The following is a 16,060-nucleotide window of genomic DNA, read 5'->3' on the forward strand; positions in this document are numbered from 1 at the left end:
GAGAGATGCTTCCTGCTCTCATTTCTGGTGTCTGGCCCAATTTGCAGAAGCCCAGAGCTGTAATTGCAGGGAAATTGCTGTTGAGCCCTGGGCTGGAGCATGCTCAGTGTGGACAGAATCTTGAGGAAATTTAACTGGGAAGCTCTAGCAAATTGCCACTGAATAAGAGTCAACTGCAAGTCATTTAGAGGCTTATTACTGTGCCAAATTTGGGTGAAGTTTTATGGGGACAATAAAATACACATCCCTGACACACAGCATGGATGTGGTAGAGCAGGGGTGGGCAAACTTTTTGGGCCGAGGGCCACATCTGGGTGGGGAAATTGTATGTAGGGGTGGGAGGAAGTGTAGGGTGTGGGAGGGGGTGTGGTGTGCAGGAAGGGGCTCAGGGCAAGGGATTGGGGCAGAGGAGGGGTGCGGGGTATATGAGGGGGCTCAGGGAAGGGGGTTGGGGTTCAGAGTGCAGGAGAGGGCTCAGGACAGGCGTGTGGGAGGGATGCAAGGTGTAGCAGGGGGCTTAGAGCAGGGGGTTGGGGTGCAGGAGGGGTGGGGCAGGGGGCTCAGGGCAGGGAGTTGGGATGTAGGAGGGGTGTGCGGTGCAGGCAGGGGTCTTAGGGCAGGGAGTTAAGGGGTGGGGTGCAGGAGGGGTTTGGGCTCCAGGGTGGCAGCGGCATGCACTGGGGCCAGGGCAGGCTCCCTGCACACCTGCCCTGTCCCCAGCCCTGCACTGCTCTAGGAAGCATTGTGGCCCCTGTGGGGTGTGAAGGGCTCCACATGCGCTGCCCTTGCCGTGTCTCCATGCACCTCCGCCGAAGCTCCCATTGGCCACGGTTCCCCGTTCCTGGTCACTGGGAGGTGTGTGTGTGTGTGTCTGGAGGCAAGGGCCTGGGGGCCCCAGGGACATCAGGTCGGCCACTGCTGAGAGCGGCACGGGGCCCATGGCCCCATGGGGGGAAATCATGTGGGCTGGATCCAAAGCTCTGAGGGGCCGAATCCAGCCTGCAGACCGTAGTTTGCCCACCCCTGTGGTAGAGCTTCTCAAAGAAAGTGATCAGAATTTAACATGGGCATAACAATGTGTTTTTTCTTAACCCTATTCTCAAATGGCTGAACTGTTTTGGCTGAGGTTTTCAATTCTAGACACCTGACATGGAAAACTTCTGTCCAAAAAATTAATGTTTGGCAAAATTATAAGCAATTGAAAACAGGGTCTTTTTAATGGGAAGTGTGGGGCAATCTTAATAAGTTTGTGCTACCAGTCCTGCTTTAATATGGTGATTGGTGAAGCTATGTGGCCATGGGTGGTGGAGTTGGGAAGCATGTGGGGGAATTTGTGGGTTCTGAATGGGAATCCAAGAGGGTGAGTTGAGAGACCACATTCCATACATTTGTATTCTTCCTGTAGTATGAAGTGTTGCCAAGTGTGATTATACAAGAAATAAAGAAAACTGAAAAACTTTGTGCAGGGAGGCAGAAAGATAAAGTAGGGGACAAGAGGTGTTGCAATTCAGGTCAATTTCAGTTCAAGTTTCTTTATTGGTATGATAGGATATACAAGAACTGCCAAAGTATTGCTGCTTCAATTTCCCAAAATCCCCCTTTTGCCAGAACCCTGCCGAGCCTCTGTAGACCATTAGCAATGCTATATGCATTTTTATCAAAGAAATTTGAACTAGATACTACATTAAGATCCTGCTGGTATCAAGATTTAGCCATTACCAAATATTGAAACACAGTTTTCTGTTAAACCAGTTGGAGGCTTTACGTCAAGAGAAGTATATCTTATATTGGATAATACTATCTGGAATGTATATATATTGGATGCAATATAAATTATTTAAATTAGGAACTGTTATATTGATAAATGCTGGCATTGTCAGGCAATGGGGTAGCAGGTTGATTCATGTGATATGGAGTTGCGCCAATATTTGATTCTGAGAGGTCAGGAGTAAAATTAACTTTTATATGCCATCTGACATTGTGCTTAAAGGAGAACACTATTTTCTGGTTAGTAGAGAACACTTGGAATCTTTATTTTTCCAAGAAACTGTAGCTGTACAGAGCTCTGATAATGGCTTAGAGACCAGGGGTACATCTATAGTGTTAGATGTATCAGGGATCGATTTATCGCATCTCATCTGGACGCGATAAATCGATCAGCTAATTGATGCCCGTACTCCACCTCCGCAGGAGTAGTAAGCGGAGTCGATGGGAGAGCCGCGGCAGTCGACTCGCTGCCGTGAGGACAGCCATGTAAGTCGAACTAAGATACTTCAACTTCAGCTATTTGCATAGCTGAAGTTGAAGTTGCGTATCTTAGTTCGAACCCCCCCGCTAGTGTAGCCCAGGCCTTATGCTTTAGTATTAGAAATCAAAACCAGGCAAGTGATTGAAGAATGGTATACAGATATATCTGCACTGTCTGAAATGGAGGGGATGTACTTCTGTAATAAAAATTATACAGATCAGTTCACTGACGTATGGACAGACTTTATAGAAATGGTGAAATAAGTTGGTGGGTGACTTTGTTAGAGTGCTGATCCCTATGTGTATTCCACAGTGGGTAAATATGTGCTCGATGGGTCTGACGCAAGATTTTTCTAACAAGTAGTATCAGTTGGTCCATACCAGTGCAATTGTTTCCCTCATGCTTCATACCCCAGGTATAAGGAGTTGGTGCATACCAGCACCTTTCCAGTTCCTTCTTACTGCCTCATGGCTTAAGTTGGAATCCTCTAGTGTCCAGAGCTGATTCTCTTCAATGTTTTTCTTGTAAATGTTTAAAAGTTTTGTGTTTAGTTATTTAGGCTATGCGTACACTTAAAATGTTACAGCTGCACTGCTGTAGCACTTCAGCGTAGACATTGTAGCAATGTGAGGGCTTCTCTCATCACTGTAGGCAAACCACCTCCCTGAGGGGTGCTAGCTAGGGTGGTGGAAGTGCTGTCTACATTTAACTATCTCTCTCGGGGTGTGGGTGGTTCAGACCTCTTAGAGACACAGGTATACTGATTTAACTTTTCAGTGTAGACAAGTGCTTAGTTAAATCCCCACCCTGGGGAATCCTCTGAATCCTTGGGGGCAGGATATAGATTATCCTCTGCCTTCCAGGGTTTAAGAGTTGCATCTCCTGCTCCTTTTCGGTCAGTGACAACCACCACTGCTGCCTCTACTGTCTTTGAGAAACACATATCTCCACTAAGGCTATGTCTAAAGTAGCACTTTGGTCGTTAAAACGTACGTTGCTCAGGGGATATGAAACATCCCCTGACCGACATAAGTTATATCAACAGAAGTGCCGGTATAGACAGCACTATGTCACTGGGTAAAAGCTCTCCTGCCAATATAGCTGCTGCCAGTCATTGGGGATGGTTTAATTATGCCAACAGGAGACAGCTCTCCCATCAGCATAGAGCAGCTACACGGGAGACCTCACAGAAACGCAGCTGCAGAGGTACCACTGTGCCCCTGTAAGGTCTCTAGCATAGTTATAGCCTAAGTGCAGTATCTGCTGCTCCTTTCCCAGCTGAATGTGACAGGCGTGAGAACTCAGACTTTGGAAGCACCTAATGAGGCCTCAGTCAGATACAGTTTGGTGAGATGCCTCATACTTGAGCCTGAGACATTGAGGAGTGCACCTCATAGTTTGATGTCTCACTCAGGAAAGGGTATGGTTCAAGCGAAGGACCCTTCATCTCTGCATTCTCATGAACATAAGAGGCACTTTGTAAACATAAGAGTTGATCCCCCTCCTAGATCTTCTAAAAGAAGGTTTCTCCCCCATCCAAGTCAAGTGAGTCTTCGCACTCAGGATTCAAGGACTTAGATCCTCCTAGGTTTTGTGACTAGGATCAAAAGGTGCAGAAGAACAAGGCTCTTTCAGCCATTCTTCGCATAATCAGCACCAACCTCAGTACTAAATAAAACAAATTACCAACAGCCGAAGGACTGCCAATCTTTGGTACCAACAATAACCATGCAGATGGAGGCTTCATCACTGGCAATACTACCACATCCACAGTGGAAGAAACCACTGACTACCAAGAGTTTCCTTACGCTAACTCCAATGGCACGGGGCAATGAGATTCAGCTTCTAAGGCTCCAACATTCAACACTACTTCAGAGGATATCTTCATCCTCCCAGACTCTCAATCCCCCTTGTTGTCTGCACCGACCCTCACCAGTGAGATTCTAATCCCAGGGAGAAGCTCATTTCCCATTCCATTCACTGGCAGCAGCTTCCCAATACCAGTACTGATGGCAACACCAATGGAACTGGACCCAACCTTTTCATCTTCTGGAGATCTGATGTTCCAGTGGATCCATCTTCCCCTCCACTAAGAGAGTTCAGTCTGGACAGAGGTTCAAGAGCCTCCTGCTTCCACCCTTGTCCATTCAAGTGGGGGACACCCCCCCCCCCTTTCAGGACCAATGCTACCCAAGGTAACCTACTTTTGACACTTCATGTTGGGCTCACTGGGGACCACATGACTTGTATGCACGAAAGCCTGAGCCTATACAATCCCAAAGGGAATCCTGTCACTCTCCCCTAAGTGATCAACCCGGGAGCCTCCTGAACCTATGGATGTCAAATTTGATCCACTTGTACCTCCATTACTGACATGTCATCTTCCTTGCCCAATGAGGTGATTGTTCCAGCCTGGTTTTCTCCTTCAGATTACCATAAACAGCTCCAATAACTAATTTGGGGTATAGCAGAAGAACCCAAATCCCTTAGAGTAGTTATGGGACTTGCATACAGCCTATACGGGTCTAGACAAATAGTACTCCCAGTCAACGAGGCCATATTGGAACTGGCAAGAACTGTATGGTATGTATAGCCACTTCTGCCTGTATCCCTTAGAGGATGGAAAAGTGGTACTTGGTCCTGGCTAAGGGAGCAGGTATCTTGTTCTTTTACCATGCCCCAAGCTCCCTATTCATCCAGGCAGCCATAGAAACATCCAGACAACAACAGGCCAGGCTTTTATACCTCTTGGGGAGAAGGTATTTACTACTCCTGGGGGAATTCTGCACAAAAAAATTTTGCACATATTTTAAAATTCTGCATATTTTATTTGTCTAAATAACACAATGTAAATATGCCCATTTCAATTATTTTGGTAATTCATTTCAAAATACCCATCAGCAAGTGAGACTGTAACAATACAGGACCCCCCCCAAAATAAATACAGGTAATGTATTTTTAACAAATAGATTTCTTACTAGGCATATTAATATGTAACTTTGAGTAATTCATTTATACTACAATACAAAAACATATTTTCTTTCAGCCTTCAGAAGCAGTACAAAGGCTTGGAGTCATGGGTAATGGAGGAGCTGAGGGAGAGGGAAGGAGTGTGGGAGTGAACCTGGAGGATTGATGGGCATGGGTGGGAAAAATATGGAACTGGTGGGGTTTTTTTGTTTTTTTTGTTTTTGTTTGGGTGGGTGGAGGGATTGTTAGGGAGTTGGGGACCCTCCCCCATGCAGACCCTTGCTGACCCCAAACCTCTCCCATTCAGTCAGGCACATCTGCCCCCATCCCTGTGTATCCCTGCAACCTCCATCCCCAGGTGGTCCCATTCAGCCCCTGGCTCAAATAACTGTCACCCAAATAGCTCCCGAGCCCGTGCCCCAGTCCATTCTCCTCCCTCCACTTCCCCCCCAGCCCTTTGGTACCTAGTATGTGATTCCCCAGCAGCCCCAGGTGCCCCACTCTGTCTGTCCTAACCTGGTTCCATGGCTGGGTGCTGTGATGACATCTAACTGGGTGCTGGCAGCTGGGTGTTCTGGTGCCACAGCAGCCTCTGGTGGGTGAAAGGCAGAACTGCAGCACTTCGATGGAATGTATTTTCGGCAGGGGTGAAAAAATTCTGTGCCAGATATGAATTATGCACAGTGGCACAGAATTCCCCTGGAAGTAATTTGCTTCCACCAGCCTTCAATTTAGAATCTCCTACTATGAGGCCCTCCTTCCAAAAGGATTTTTAAAAAAAAAAACTATTCCAAGTTCATGGACTCTAAAGAGAAGTTGTCCAAGGAAGAGAGGGCCTGAAATCAGGCCCTTATCAGTGAAGTCAGATTGGTGGCAAGAACCTTGCTACAAGCTGCTGTTTATTCTATTGATGCTGCTTTAGAGTCCATGTCGAGAGCTATAGTGATGTCCTAGGAATCTTGGCTACACTCTTCAGGGCTTCCCAAGGAGATATTGGACACACTGCAGGACTTGCCCTTTGATGAAATCTGCCATTTCACCAGAAGACAAACTAGCCTTTGGATTTGCTAATGGACTCCAGGGAAATCTTCCGCTCACTGGCCATATATACACACCAGCCCCGAAGAGAAAGTACTGTAAACAGCCTAGAGGCTGAAGTCCTTACAGCAGTTGTACTACCAGTGCTCTGACAAGCCACATCACAAAAGGCAGAGGGTACAAAAATTCAGATACACTGCCCCATCTGCCTCTAATGCAGCTACCCAACCTCCCCCTCCGACCAAAAGATGCTTTAGCTTGCAGCTCTCAAGCATCCAATCTAGTTTTGATGCCATCTCCACCTGATTCCCAGATTCACTTTGGTGGACACCTGACATGATGTCCCCACAATTGGAGGGCAGTAACAAATGGATGTTGGATGTTATCCACTCTAGATACACCATTGAGTTGCTTTTCCCTTCCCTCTTCAGAGTCCTTTCTCACGAGGAGATCCTCCTTCATGAGGTAGAATCCTTGCTACACTGGGAAGCAATAGAGCGAGTACCCTTTCAGCATAAAGGAAAAGGGTTTTGCTCCAAATATTTTCTAGTCCCCAAATAGACTGGAGGGTTCAGACCAGTCCTCATCCTGAAACAACTCAGTATCCTTACTCGCAAGATAAAATGCTGCATGGTTTTGTTGGCATCGATTATACCATCCCTAGAAAGACACATGGTTCACAACTTTCAATATGAAAAACACCTACTTTTACATAGATATTAATCTTTTCCACAGAAAATTCTTCAGAAAATCACTATCAATACAAGTATCAGAGGGGTAGCCGTGTTAGTCTGGTTCTGTAAAAGCAGCAAAGAATCCTGTGGCACCTTATAGACTAACAGACGTTTTGCAGCATGAGCTTTCATGGGTGAATACCCACTTCTTCGGATGCATCCGAAGAAGTGGGTATTCACCCACGAAAGCTCATGCTGCAAAACGTCTGTTAGTCTATAAGGTGCCACAGGATTCTTTGCTGCTTTTACTATCAATACAGGGTACTCCCATTTCACCTTGCAACTTCACCCAGAGTCTTCACTAACGTTTTCTGAAGTAGCTCCATACTTCAGATGGGACAGTTCCACCATCTTCATGTATCTAGATGATTGGCTTCTTACAGAGAAGACATGTGCAAAAGTCATAGCATTGACCTCATTGCTGCTCCTTCTTCTAGCATTTCTGGGAGTCTCCGTGAACATAGAGAAGTCTAGTCTGACTGTGACAACGATTATAGACTTAATAGGGCTAAGGTTTATCTCCCTATGGACAGATTCCAAGCTACAGACAGACTGATAGATCAAGTTATGCACAACCATTGGACATCAATCTGGAGATATGCCTTTCCCCTCTTGGGTCACATAATGTCATGTATAGAATATTTGCTAGATTCCACCTCTGCTGCCTGCAGGCTTGGCTTTGAACAGTATATACCAGTGGTCTCCAACCTTTTTATTCACAAGATCACTTTTTGAATTTAAGATCAACCCAGGATCTACCCTGGCCCTTCCTTGAGGCCCTACCATGTTCACTCCATTCCCCCCCTCCCTCTGTCACTTGCTTTTCCCCACCCCTCAGGAGGTTGGGGTGAAGGAGGGGGTGCAGGCTCTGGGAGGGAGTTTAGGTGCAGGGGTCATATGGTCACACTGCACCTAATCTCATAGAATCCACTGGACATTTCATGAGTTTTACTTTTTATTAGTGTCATTTTGTTTATAGATCCAAAATCAGGGATTTTCATAAATCAATGTAACATTCTCAACTGTGGGGCGTGCATTGGTTGAGCCTGGGGCAGAGGGTTGGGGTGCAGGAATGAGCAGTGCAAGCTCTGGAAGGGAGTTTGTGTGCAGGAGGGGGCTTCAGGCTGGTGCAGAGTGTTAGGGTGCAGGAGAGGGTGAAGGGTTTGGGCTCTGGGAGAGAGTTTGGTGCAGGAGGGAGCTCCAGACAGAGTGTTGGGGTACAGGAGGGGGTGAGAGTTGCAGGCTCTGGCTGGGAGGTGCTTACTACAGGTGGCTCCTGGTCGGCAGTACAGTGGGGCTCAGGCAGGCTGCTTCCCTGCCATGGCCCCATGCTACTCCCGGAAGCAGCTGGCTGCTGGCACGTCTCTACGGCCCCCGGGGTGGGAGGCTGCTCTGCGCGCTGCCCCTGCACCGTCCCCACTGCTCCCATTGAGCCCCACTGCGCTGGATTGAGCTTGGCTCCTTGACTGATTTGCCTGGAGCGGCACGCAATCGACGGGTTGGTGATCACAGGTATATATACTGAGTAAACCTAGCATAAACTCTGGAGTGACAATCCCCATCAGACTTACTGGAAGGATCTGGCACAAGTGTGCATGGGCATTCCTTTCTTATTAGCTGTATCTGACGGAAGGATAATCAGAGATGTCTCTTTATTAGGGTGGGTGGCTCACATGGATGATCATATGGCAGAGGCACTTGGATGCCCTGGGAAACAGGGGTCAACGTAAACCTCCTGGAACTTGGAGCTATGTAAAAAGCATGAAGGGCATTCTTATCATTAATGCAATCTCACCACATTCTCATAATGTCAGACAATATCACAGCTGTATTGTACATAAACAGGGAGGAGTGAGATCTATTACCTTCTGTGTAGAAGTGATCAATCTATGGAACTGGTGTATCAAGAATCACATCACCCTAGCAGCAGCATACCTCCCAGGAACCCAGAATTCACTGGCAGACAGCCTTAGCAGGCATTTTGTCATGGACTACAAGTGGGAATTGTACAGTTCAGTGTTGAACAGCATGTTTTCTCAGTTGGGAATCTCTACTTGAGACCTGTTTGCCTGTCAGAAAAATAGGAAGTGCAGCATATACTGTTCCAGAGGAGCTCTTGGCCAATTCTTTAGCAGCGATGCTCACCTATTTCCTTGGGCAGACTGCCTAACCTGTGTCTTTCCTCCTTAATTTACTGTTTCCTCGAGTATTATGGAACATTCAAAATGACAGCGCACAAGTCATTTTCATCGTGGCCATGTGGCCCTGGCAGTTCTGGTTTCCAATTCTGCATGTCAGCCTGACGGCCCATCAGCATTTTTTCCTTCCCAGACCTCTTGACTCAAGAGACTGGCAAGATCAGACATCCCAACTCAGAAGCTCTTCACCTCATGGCTTGGTATTTGGATGAGCATCTGATCTAGAATGTTCCAGTTCCCAGGACATGTAAGCTCTCCTTACTAGTAATAGGAAGGACTCTCCTCCCCCCCCCCCCTCAAAAAAAAGTTACCTTGAAATATGGAAGCCCTTCTCTATCTGGGTCCAGCACTTTCATCTCTCCTGAGTAATCTGATATCCTGGATTACCCCTTTCCCTCAAGAAGTCAGGCCTTTCCCTTAGCTCAATACTTGTTCACCTGGCTGCAATCAGTGCATGTCACCTTCCATCAGATAGCTGTCTTTACTCACCCAGTCACCTCCAGGTCCTTATAGGGTTTAATTAGAATTTACCCACCAGTAATAGACCCAACCTGTCAATGAGACCTTAATTTAGTGCTCTGAATACTTACCAAGTTACATTTTGAACACTTAGCACTACCTGTTTGTTGATTCACTCATTTATGAAGGTTGCCTTGTTGCTGTCACCTCAGCCAGATGTGTACATGAGCTAGGGGCCCTAATGGCAGACCCTCCTAATGCTATACTTTATAAAGACAAGATCTCCCTATGTCTGTACCTGAAATTCACCCCAAAGTAGTTTTGGAATTTTACATAAACCAGAGTATCCACTTAACTGTGTTCTTTCCCAGACCCCAACCTTGAGTATAGAAAGGAGACTTTATTTCAGGGGTAGGCAACCTATGGCACGAGTGCCGAAGGTGGCACATGAGCTGATTTTCGGTGGCACTCGCACTGCCTGGGTCCTGGCCACTGGTCTGGGGGGCTCTGCATTTTAATTTAATTTTAAATGAAGCTTCTTAAACATTTTAAAAACCTTATTTACTTTACATACAACAATAGTTTAGTTATATATTATAGACTTAGAGAAAGAGACCTTCTAAAAATGTTAAAATGTATTACTGGCACGCGAAACCTTAAATCAGAGTGAATAAATGAAGACTCGGCACACCACTTCTGAAAGGTTGCTGACCCCTGCTTTATTTCCTTGACACGAAACAAGGTTCATCCTTTTACTTACAGAGAACAGAACAAATCAGTCATCTAGGGCTGTTTCTGGCATACATGAGTTTGAGGACAAACTTTCCTCCCAGAGGATCTCGAAGTGGATCTCTGGCTGCGTCGTCCTTTATTATGATCTGGCACATCATCTTCCCCCACATTGGGTATGGGTTCACTCTGAGAGCACAGGCAGCCTCAGTAAAATCACTCCAAGAAGTACCTCCACTTGACATTTGCAGTCAGCAGTGTGGAGTTCCATCCACATATTCACAAGACATTTTACCTTGGTCCAACTCTCCTTCACCTTTGCATCCTTTGGGACGACAACAGTTCTGCAAGCTGCTATACCACCTGCGTCTTTTCACTCTCCATATCTCAGTATTTCTAGTGGAACATACATAGGCACCAGCCCTCGAAGAAGGAAAGGCCAGTTAGTTACCTTTTGTAACTGGAGTTCATCAAGATATGTGGTCATTATCTATTCCACTACTCATCCTCTTTCCCCTCTGCTTCAGATTTTCTCTGAATCACCATAAGAGGAGGAACTGGAGATTTGTGGGTCTGCACCACCCCTTTTACTTTTGATCTGGACTATGATGGGAACAACTACACAGGCGTGGACCAGTGAACACTACTTGCTAGTAATCTCTGGTCTTAAGCATGTGGAGTACAGATAAGGATCACACATCTCGCAGAACTCCAGTTACAAAGGGTAAGTAACTTCCCTTTCTTGTGCCATCTCCCCTCCCTGTTTTTCCCTTTTTGTTTCCTCTCTTTTTATTGCCTTCTATATCACTTGTATTTCATGATAGTTTTATCATCTGTTTGGTAACTTCCACTGTAATGTTTTGTTTTTTATTGAATTTTTAACATAATATGTAAAAAGACACTCAAATATCTTGTCTGTTTGTACAGTTCACCCAGGAAGGGAAAACATACTGCTTGGAGTCTGATCCCTCTTTGTCAATTTGTCAGCAGTGTCTGTTCTTTGTCTTGTAGCAGGTTGCTACATACTGTGATGCCATCCACTGTTTCTGCATAAGTCATTTCCATGATTACTCCTGGGGAAATTCTGTGCCAAAAAAATAATAATTCTGTGTTCAAGATTTTAAAATTCTGCATATTTTATTTGTCAAAATAATATAATATCATGCCAGTTTCAATTACTTTGGTAATTTATTTTAAAATTCCTGTCAAATATGTCTGTAACAATAATATAGACGACAACAAAAATCAGGAAATGTTTTTTATCAAATAGATTCCTTACTAGGCATATTAATACATAACTTTGAGTAACTTTTTTTTTTAGGGGGGATGGATTGTTAGGGAGTTGGGGAGCCACCCCATGTAGACCCTTGCTGACACCTAACTTCTCCCATTCAGTTAGATGCATCTCCCTCTGCCCCCTACTCCCATTCAGCCACCCACCATCCCCTGCCTTCATGCACCCTGTCCCATGTGTCTCTGCACCCCCACTCAGCCACCGCCCATCCCCATATGGCTCTGCACTCCCTCTCGCATTCAGTTCCTGCCCCAGTCTGTCCCTCCCCACATTAGCCCTTTTGAATCCCAGTGTGTGATCTCCCTCTTCCCCCCCCAGCAATCCTGTTTGCCCTGATCTGTTTGTCCCTCCTCCTTATATCCCATGCCTCCTGGCTTGGCCCCACGGGCAGGGCACTGTGAGGAATGCATCCTTTCTTCCCTATGGGCTGCTGACTGCTACTGCTGGTGAGCCAGCTGCCTCTGTTCTGGTGCCACAGCAGTCCCTGGTGGGCAGAAGGCATAACTTCACCATCTCTCCAGCAGAATGTATTTTCTGCGGAGAATTTTTTTTTGGGGGAGGGGGACGTGAATTCTGTGCATATGCAGTGGTGCAGAATTCCCCAAGAGTACATGATAGTTTGGAGACAATTGCATCAGGAAAGGTTAGGGTTGTACCCTGTTCTGTTGGAGCCCCTTTTTGATGTAGCAAATTTAGTATGGACAGCTTAGAGGAATGGATTAATTTTCTATCCTAGTTTTAGTTTTATTAGATTTTTAAGACTTGCTTTATTTGAAGACAAGAACTAAGATGTTTTCATGTGATTATTCTTCCTTCTGTTACCTATTTAACATTCTCCTCCCATACCAACTTAAGGTGCTCGATGCAATTATTTTGTCTTTTTTGCTGTACTTTCTTTCCTTCTCTGTACATTGGCCAAACCTTTCACTCTCAGTTTCCATTTTATAGCTTGTCCTCCCCAGTGTTGGTTCCTCCTTTGTTTTATCTGATATTTCTTGAAAGAGAATTTCTTCTAGTTTCTATGAAAATCAAATAAAGCCAACATTTTCTTAGAGGTGCTAGTGTTTGAGTGCAATATCTTTTACATGTTTGCTTACCAACCTCATATTAATCTTGTAGTAAGGGAATATTTAGGAAACCGAAGTCTTAGATTTATGGAGATGTTTTGCAAATTTTTTTTTTTTTGAACTGGTGTTTTTCTTCTCCTGATTTAATTAGAAGAACTACTGAGAATTTAGTTCTGCCCTAATATGCAAATCTATTTTGTTCTGGGCTCTATGGAAACTCTAAAACAGTGGTCCCCAACATGGTGCGGCGCCCGCTGGGACATTTGTGTGCCTGCCTAGTGCCCAGCAGGGGACCTGCCAGGGACAGAGAACTCAGGCTGCGGGCACGGCGTTCTCTGTTCCCGGCAGGTGCAGGGCCTGCGTAGTTCCCAGCAGGGGAGAGAAGCTGTGGCCCCACGCCTGCCAGGGACAGAACTCTGGGGCTGCAGGCTGCGGGCACCGGTGTTCTCGGTCCCTGGCAGGTGCGGGGCTGCGGCTTAAGCCGGAGAGAAGCCACGGCCCCGCACCTCCCGGGGACAGAGAACTTTGGGGCTGCAGGCGCTGGTGTTCTCGGTCCCCTGGCAGGTGCGGGGCCCAGCAGAGAAGAGAATCTGGGGCTCCATGCCTGCTGCAGACAAAGTACTCCAGGGCTGTGGGCACCAGTGTTCTCTGTCCTTGCGGCTTTTCTCCGGCTTCTCTCTTCTCTCTGGATTCATATATTATGTAATATTAAATATGTTTTTTTGTATTTAATGTACAAATACAAAATAAGCCTTGAAAAATTGTTGGCGCCCGCCACACTCTTCTGAAAAGATGAATGTGCTACTGGTCACAAAAAAGGTTGGGGACCACTGCTCTAGAATATTAGACTTCTCATTGTCTTCTGGGAAGACCAGTATTACAGAGTGTCCTTAATTGAGAAGGGGGAATACTTGCATTCTAACACTCATGAACATTACTGTAACTGTTTCTGTTTCAAGATTTCTATTGCAAACTCACTTTTTAATGCAGTATTCCTAAGTAAAAATCAGTTATTAATTATAGTTTGAAAAGGGTTTTCTAATGTTAGTGCATTACTTCAAGAGAAGTTACAATTCTGTACAACTTTCTGAAACACTAATGTAGTAGTGACAGTGTTTTATGGGATAGAATATTTTTGGATGTAATTTTGAAGATTTTTCATGGAGTTCTTTTGAATGCTGAGTAGCAATAAAATTCCACATCCTACGTATCCCACATTTTTGATTTCCAATTAGAAGGCATTCATTCTCTACTGTGGACTTCTCTTGGTGCTCTCCCACCCTACCAGCAAAAGATTTCTATGCCTCATGTAGCTATCCTTTGGTTTATTCTTATTTTTCATTACAACACAACTTCTATAGCGGTCACTTATGTTAGTGCATTTCCAGCATGGATTGACATTTCCACAGCCTCATGGGGCTTTCTGCAATGTCGAGAGGAATTAATATTTCCTAAATTTCCTGAATACTTAGTGTTTGCTGACTTTAATATATGTAAATATTTAAAAAAAATCAAATCAGTAGCTACTAGCTAACAAGTCAATTCAGTTGTGGAAGCTCTTGTGAAATTATTCTTTATCATCTGAATTGCCAGTTTTTCTGGTTTTTAGAAAATATATTTCCTGTATGTGAACTGGAGTTCTGCTTGACATGTGAATACTTTTGGTACCAAACTCCCATTTAAACAATTGTGAAAGAAGTAATTACTCATAAGCTTTCCAAATTTTCATCAGTGTGGAATTACTGATGTGTAAATATTTGCAGTATTGAGGCCCAAGTTTTTCTTCATATAACTAGACTTCCAACAATATGGGATATTTACTTTTAAAATCTTACTTGGATTGGCATTTTTGCAGATCAGAAACTCATTTGTTTGATGCAGTCTTCAGGGCTATCTCTTTGGGATAAAGTATGAGCATTTTTGTTCTTCAAAAACCCCCAAAACAATTATTCAAAGCTTGTACACTGTTTATATTCTACATCAGAAGTTGCTTACCCTTTTTTGATGGATGTGGCAGAAACTAGTCCCTCTAACTCTTCCATGCCTGTATTGGCTCTGCATTGCTAATACTAGTTTAAAAACTTGGTTTTGTTAATATAGTAATTAAATGTACTTGATACAAAGGAAGCAATGCAGTGAGTAAAGAATGCTTTTTTACGTAGTCCCTTTTCTGACCAAAGCTACACTTTTTATGTATCAGTTGAATTCTGTTAATCAGATATTCTTCTGTTACACCGGAGCTAGCTATTGTATGTACAAAACTCATTGCTTTGTCTATAAACTTGTCTTACTAAAGGAAAAAATGAGCTGCTTTATCAGAAACTAGTGCTCTTGTGTGTCCACTCCTTTAAACAGCTCAGTTGTCAAATGATTAAAACTGATGGTTTTATTTCATTATTTTAACCTATGACAGAAGAATGAAGCCAGTAGATATTATTTCATATTCTCATTATGGTCCTTCCAATAGAACTTAGGTGTTTTTGCTTTACGTAGAAAGTAATTAGGTACTGCATTTTTAAAACCCTCCTATTTTAATAAGTTTTATCCTTGTTCAAATCATTGGCTTTGATCTTGAATTCATTGAACTATTATGTTTTTATTTTATTTTTTTATAAAGAGAAACAGTTGAAAGTAGTTTTCCAGTGCTTTACCATGGTGACTTAACAAAAGATGAAAAACACTACCATTCTGTATTATTGATAATCTTTATAACTGTTATTTCATTTTATTACCACCTCTGGTGTTACTTGAGTGCTCATTTGATGTACTGATAACACTGCTCAAAACTATTCTGAATCTGTTTCCGTGTTTCAGTTATTGTAACTGGGGAAAGGAGGTGGAGGAAACTATTCAATCTGCTAATCAAACACCTGAAGTCTTTCCTCCATAGAATTATAAGCGTCTGTTCTTGGAACTTCCAACCCGATTATTTATGGTATTTTGCTTAATGTAGGCAGGTCTAAAGTGGACTATGTATATTTTGTAGCCTTCTGTCATGGACTGTATAGTACTGGTGACTGTATACACACAAAATATTTTGACTTTCTTGTCAGGGTAAAAGGTAATGGAAAAATATTTGAAAATTAACAATATATTGAAACTGCTAAGAGTGCAGTGTGCTCTAGGGATTAGGGCACTGGACTGGGAATGGGGATCTGGGTTTTCTGTACTTGATTTTTTGACTTGTGTGACCTTGGGCAAATCATTGAACTTTTTACTTGCCTGTACAGAAAATGGGGATAATCTTCCATTGTAAAGTGCTCTGAGGTCTACAGATCAAGTGCTGTATTCAAACTAAATAGTATTTTTACAAACCAAATACA

At 44.1% G+C, this 16,060-nt stretch overlaps 1 protein-coding gene across 5 annotated transcripts in view; it reads left to right on the plus strand.

The window, feature by feature from the left end:
- PPM1B (protein phosphatase, Mg2+/Mn2+ dependent 1B) overlaps positions 1-16,060 on the plus strand; it is a 120,557-nt gene that overhangs the window by 11,683 nt on the left and 92,814 nt on the right. Inside the window, exon 1 of one of the 5 annotated variants that reach the window (XM_045011110.1) lies at positions 10,904-11,100. The exons of the other annotated variants lie outside the window; for them this stretch is intronic. The gene's annotated coding sequence lies outside the window, so the exon portion shown is untranslated. Of the gene's footprint in view, positions 1-10,903; positions 11,101-16,060 lie in introns of those variants that run through there. 5 annotated transcript variants of the gene reach the window in all.

The sequence above is a fragment of the Mauremys mutica genome, chromosome 3 (assembly GCF_020497125.1).
Source record: "Mauremys mutica isolate MM-2020 ecotype Southern chromosome 3, ASM2049712v1, whole genome shotgun sequence".
Taxonomy (NCBI): Eukaryota; Metazoa; Chordata; order Testudines; family Geoemydidae; genus Mauremys; species Mauremys mutica.